Below are 6,000 nucleotides of genomic sequence, written 5' to 3' on the forward strand. Positions count from 1 at the left end.
GGAAAAAAACGAACATTTAACGAACTAGAAGGCTTTCAGATATTTGTGAGTGAAACAGCAGAACTTAAGGGAAAATTTGACATCTAAGGTCCAGGAAAAATATCAGGTAAACATTAAAGACCAATTATAAGGGACTCAATAAGGTCAAATTGTTTACTTCTTATATATGACATAGCTATCAGTATACTTATGACTGTTTTTTGGGTAGTTCGAAAAAAAGGTTTGAGCTGAGCTGTGTATGATGGGGTGATTCTAAAATAAGAGTGTAAGGAGAGATAAAAAGGAGTAATTATTTCATACAAATGAGGCATAAAGGAAGAATTGATTGGGAAGGAGGTAGTGGGGGGAGGGCAGCTAGTGCTAGAATCTTACTCTCATCTGGAATGGGTTAAAGATAGAACAACATATATATCTAGAAGGGTATAAATTCAGAAAGAAATAAGAGGGCAAGGGGATAGGGTGGGGGAGGGGATAAGGGAGAGACTTTTAGAGGGGTGGGTAGGTTAAGGAATAGGATGACAAGGTAGCAGGTAGAAGTAAAGCAGAGGAGTGAGGAGGGATAGGATAATTAGAGTAAGAAGGACAGTGAGGAAAAATAGGGAGGAGGAAAATACACAAGTAATTATAGCTTAGAATTTGAATGGAATAAATTTACCCATAAAATTGAAACTGACAGCAGATTAAAAATTTGAAATCAACAATATGTTTCTTTCAGGAAACACTATAAAAATGAGAGATACACATAAAGATAAAATAAGGGGCAGGAGTAGAATCTATTATGTAAAAAAAAGCAGGGGTAGTCATTATCATCTCAGACAAAGTTATAGCTGAACTAGATTTAATTCAAAAGAGAAAAATAGGGAAACTACACTGTCAGCCATATTATTTAATATTGTTTTAGACCATTTAAAATTATTAGACAGTATAAAATAGCCAAGAGTTTACCTGTTTAGACAGATAGGAACTCTGTGACCATAAATATAAAACACTTTTTATACAAATAAGGTCAGACCCAGATAACTGGAGTAATATTTATTGTTCTTGGGTAGGTAAAATGTAATAAAAAACAACAATTTTACCCAACTAATCAATGCCATTCCAATCAAATTACTGAAAAACTATCTTACTGAGAAAAAAAATAATAGCAAAGTTTATTTGGAAGGACTGAAAGTCAGAAACTTGAAGGAAACTGAGGAAAAAAAGATGTAAAGGAAATGGATTCAGTGATATCAGACCTCAAACTATATTATATGATGAGAACATTGTTGAACTGTTAAAATGGATAATTCTGATTATTTTAAATTAAGATATTTTTGTATAAATAAAACCAATGTAGTCAGTAATAGAGGGAATGCAGAAAATTTGGGGAAAACTTCCATAGATAGTCTCTGAGATAGGATGTGATTGGTTTGGAATATTTCTGTGGTATAGGAAATGATGAGCTGGTTGATTTAGAAAAATATGGAAAGACTTGGACTTATGAAGGAAGATGCTATCCACCTTCAGGGAAAGAGATGACAACAGGAAATATGCATAGTACAGTCTTACATACATGTATATGAGTGTAAATTTGTGTATATGTGTATGTTTATAGATATCTACATGCATATCTATATATATACACACACACATACATTTATATATATTTGCACTTAATTGTAGCCTTCTTTAGGGTGGGGAGGGGAGGGAGGGAAAAAAAGTAAAAAGTGCAAAGTATAGAACAAAAGAAAACCTATAAGGAAACAAAAGAAAAGCTGGATAGCTTTGAAAACAATGAATAGTACGTATTACGTAGTTTAAAAAAATATTTATTTTTAGTTTACAACATTCAGTTCCACAAGCTTTTGAATTCCAAATTTTCTCCACCCCCCCACTTCCATCCCCTCTCCCCAAGATGACATGCAACCAAGATAGGCTCTACATGTACATTCACATTAAACATTTTCACATTAGTCATGTTGCAAAGGAGAATTATAAACAATGGAATGAGCCACAAGAAAGAAAAAAACAAAACAAAATAGAAAAGAGAGAGAGAAAATAGTATGTTTCAATCTGTATTATATTACATAGGTTTAAAAAACCAGAAATATGCATAGCATGGTTTTACATATGTATATATGTATTTATGTGTGTGTATGTGTGTTATAGTCAAATTGTGGCCTTTTCTAGTGTGGGGTAGAGAGGGTGGAGGGAGAGAGTCTAAACTTATGTCACAATAAATACAATTAAATAAAAAAATAAAAAAATGTTATTGGTAATTTTTTGTTTGTTTTATATATCCCTACATTTCCAATACATCACTTCTCTCTCTTGTCCCAGAAAGCCATCAGGACCTGTGATTTCATTAGTATAGGGAACTCCCAGGTGAGGAAACTCCTTCTCCCTCTTCCAATGCAGGTCGGCACCTTCTCTGCAATTCAGAATTGTTTAGGACACAGAGAGGTTAAGTGACGTACTCAGAGTCACAAAGTCAGTAGGTGTCAGAGGCAGGACTTGAATTCAAGTCTTCCTGGACTTGAAGTCAGCTCTCTATCCATTATGCTTCTTTTTCTTACCCCTTTATGATGAAGAATAAAAAAGACAAAAGAAAAGCGGTTCAGCAAAACTAACCAACACACCCACCAGGGAAGGAAGGCCAACTTTATAGGCAGTGCTCCATATGCATAGTTTACCACCTCGGTAAAGAAGTGAGGAAGGTAGATTCTTGCATCTCTTTTTTGGGATCAGGCTTGCTCACTTTTATTTCATAGCATTCAGATTCCAATGTTTATTATGGTTCTTTCCATTTATACCCTTGTCCTTATTGTGTAGCCATCACACTGGTGCAGGCCTTCCCTCATCACCTCAATAGCTTCAAATCTCTCTCCAATTTAATCTATTTTTCACTCAGCTGCCAAAGAGGTTTTTCCTAAAACACATCTGACTGTGTCATCTCCTCCCTCCCACTCAACCACCTTCAGTAGCTCCCAGTCACCTCTAAGGTCCAATATAAAATGTTTTGTTTGAATTCAAAATCCTTCACAACCTGGTCCCTTCCCATTTTTCCAGCCTTCTTACAATTTGCTCATCTCTACTTTATGATTCAGCAACACCTGACTTCCTGTTTTTTTGCACACAAAATATTCCATCTCCTGAATTTGTGTCCCTTTCTCCCTCCTACCCAATAGCTGTCCCTATGCCTGGAATGCTCTTTTTCCTTCCATCTATTTATTTAATCTGACTTTCTTCAAGACTCAGCTCCTTTCTACAGGAGGCCTTTCACCCCCCACCCACTTCCTAGTGCCTTCCCTCAGCGTTACCTTCCACCTTTTTGTAAATAGTTTCTATGTGCATGGTATGCCGTATTTTTTTTCACTAGTGAGGGAGACAATGGTAGTGAGTACTGTGAGTTTCTCGAGGTCAAGGATAGTGTTTTTTGCTTTCTTCGTATTTCCATCATTCATTATTGTGTCTGGCCCATAGTAAGTTCTTAGATAAATATTTGTTCATTGTGTATGTGGTTTCCCTGGTTCTTCTGGCTTCTCTCTGCATTAGTTGTGGAGGCTATTCATAATGACAGAATGTTAATTCTGGAAGGGACTTTAAATAGAATTTAATCTGATACTCTCGTTTTACAGATGAAGATCAGAGAGATGAATGTACTTGGTTATGGTCAGTTAGGTGGCATAATAGATTAGAGCGCTGAGTCTGGAGTCAGGAAGACCTGAGTTATGATGTGGTCTTAGATATTTACTACCTGCATGACCCTGGACAAGTCACTTAACCTTGTTTGCCTCAGTTTCCTCATCTGTAAAGTGAACTAGAGAATGAAATAGCAAACCATTTTAATATCTTTGCCAAGAAAGTCCCAAATGGAATAACGGAGAGCTGGACATGAGTGAAAAAAAAAAAAACATAATAACAACAACAACATGGTCAGATAACTAATTATTTGTGGAACTGGGAATAGAATAAAATTCTTCTGATTTCTAGGAGTTACTTTAAACCTTTAAAAAATGGTGTCCTAACATCTCTCGTTATTTGCAGAGAGTTAGCTAATCATGTTCACTTTGGAACATTTTCTTTAATTAGGTCATAGTGTCAAATTATCTTTTTATTTATGTATCTTGAGATTCAAATTAATTTGGATAATACTTGCTTTGTTTTCCAAATGTGTTATGTTGTCTTGTATTTGCATTTGCTGGTTGTTCAGCTCTGTAGAGGTAGCTTGGTATAGGAAATAGGGAGCTGGTCCCAGAGCCAGGAAGATGGGTTCATATCCTTTCTCTGAGATACTGGCTGTGTAACAACCCTGGACATGTTACCTAAGTAACTTGTAACGAAGTAACCTCTGAGTATTCTAGGGCATTTTCTAAGACTATAAATTACAGAGAAGACTCTGTTTGCATTGGTAGAAGGAGTTTCCTTACAAGGCATTCTCTATATTAATGAAATCACAGGTTTAGTTCCTATTAGTTCCATTATAATTTGCATTGGTCCTTGCAATTTTATTTTTGTTTCCTCTTGCTCTTTTGTTTACTTCATGTATTGCTATTTTTCTCTTCCATCGATGTTTTTAGTCCTTGGGTATAGTTTTCAACTTTCCCAGTTACATATTCAACTCTTCTTGCGTATTTGTGGGCTTTACTCACTTTTAAACAGAAGCAGAGTGCTCCTCTAACTCTTTTAATATATTTATGATCTATTTTACTTTATCCTTTGGCACTACTATTCCATTCATTGATGTTTAAGCTTGAACTTCCCAGGGAATTTTGTCTCTTAGGTCTTTAATATTACAATTGAAAAAAAAAGAATTAGAATGTTTTGGATTTGTTAACCATTCATTCATTTATTGCAGTATTGGACTGGTAGGAGGGGCAGTAAGTCAATTAATTAAGAGCTATTAAATACCCACTATATGCCTATACTGTGGTAAACACTGAGGACATGAAGGTAACACCAGTACCAAGCCCATTGGCATTAGACTCTTTCCTCATTGGTGGAAGGATGTGGGTGAGTGAGGGGACAGGCAGAGTTGATGAGAGGTGGAGAAAGGAGAACTCTTCAGTTTTTTTCTAGAATCTTTTCCTTTAGCAACTTAAAGTGGAGTTGACATCTTTTTTTTTTTTTTAAAGCAATCGGGGTTAAGTAACTTGCTCAAGGTTACACGGCCAGTTATTTCTGGGTGTGGTGCTGAGTATCTGAGCTGGGATTTGATCCCCAGGTCATCCCGACACTGGAGCTGGTGCTCTTACTCACTGAGCCACCTGGCCACCCCTAAGCAATTGGGGTTAAGTAACTTGCTCAAGGTTACACAGCCAGGTGTTTCTGGGTGGGTGCTAAGTGTCTGAGCCCTGATTCGATCCCCAGGTCATCCCAACACTAGAGCTGGTGCTCTTACTCACTGTCCTACCTGGCCGCTCTGAGATGACATCTTATAATATAAGACTTATTTCTTCTCTCTTAAAGCTGGAAGCTGAAAGCACCTGAGGTGAAGAGACTTGGTGACTCAAGGAAAGCTTGAAGAAGACTGGAAGGACATTCATCTCTATCAATAAGAAGATAGTCACATACTAATGGACTTTGGGACTGGGTTTATGCAAAAAGATGGGTCATTGTTGTTGCTGATCTTTCATTCTCAAAAATGACCCAATAACATCATAAGCATGATGTCTTGATTTGTGCGTGAATTGGATTTAAGTGACGCAGAACTGTGCAAAGTTGTCAGCTTCACTCTATCCTCCAGAGGTATCAAAGTCCAGTGGCAAGACAAAAGTCAAGATGACTGGTGATGGCCCAATATTCAGTAAATAACTTTGACCTTTTAAAATTAAGGTCTCCAGAGATGGGAGAATGAGGGACTAAACCATAAGCGTACATCTACTGTTAGTAGTGACAAGAGAACAGAAAATTAAAAGCAGAGACACACAATAATTCTTCAAAGACAAATTCCAAGGAAGGACTCAACAATAATTCCATAGCCTTAGGTGGCTATGGACATGTATAAGATTCCAGACTTAC

At 36.7% G+C, this 6,000-nt stretch overlaps 1 protein-coding gene across 1 annotated transcript in view; it reads left to right on the top strand.

The window, feature by feature from the left end:
- PRELID2 (PRELI domain containing 2) overlaps window positions 1-5,586 on the top strand; it is a 141,335-nt gene extending 135,749 nt beyond the window's left edge. Inside the window, exon 7 of the mRNA XM_069102688.1 lies at window positions 5,449-5,586. The gene's annotated coding sequence lies outside the window, so the exon portion shown is untranslated. The remainder of the gene's footprint in view (window positions 1-5,448) is intronic.
- Window positions 5,587-6,000: the final 414 nt, after the last annotated feature.

This window comes from Petaurus breviceps, unplaced genomic scaffold (assembly GCF_028583685.1).
Source record: "Petaurus breviceps papuanus isolate PSGF00001 unplaced genomic scaffold, PetGlider_PUasm1.0 551, whole genome shotgun sequence".
In the NCBI taxonomy this organism is placed as follows: domain Eukaryota; kingdom Metazoa; phylum Chordata; class Mammalia; order Diprotodontia; family Petauridae; genus Petaurus; species Petaurus breviceps.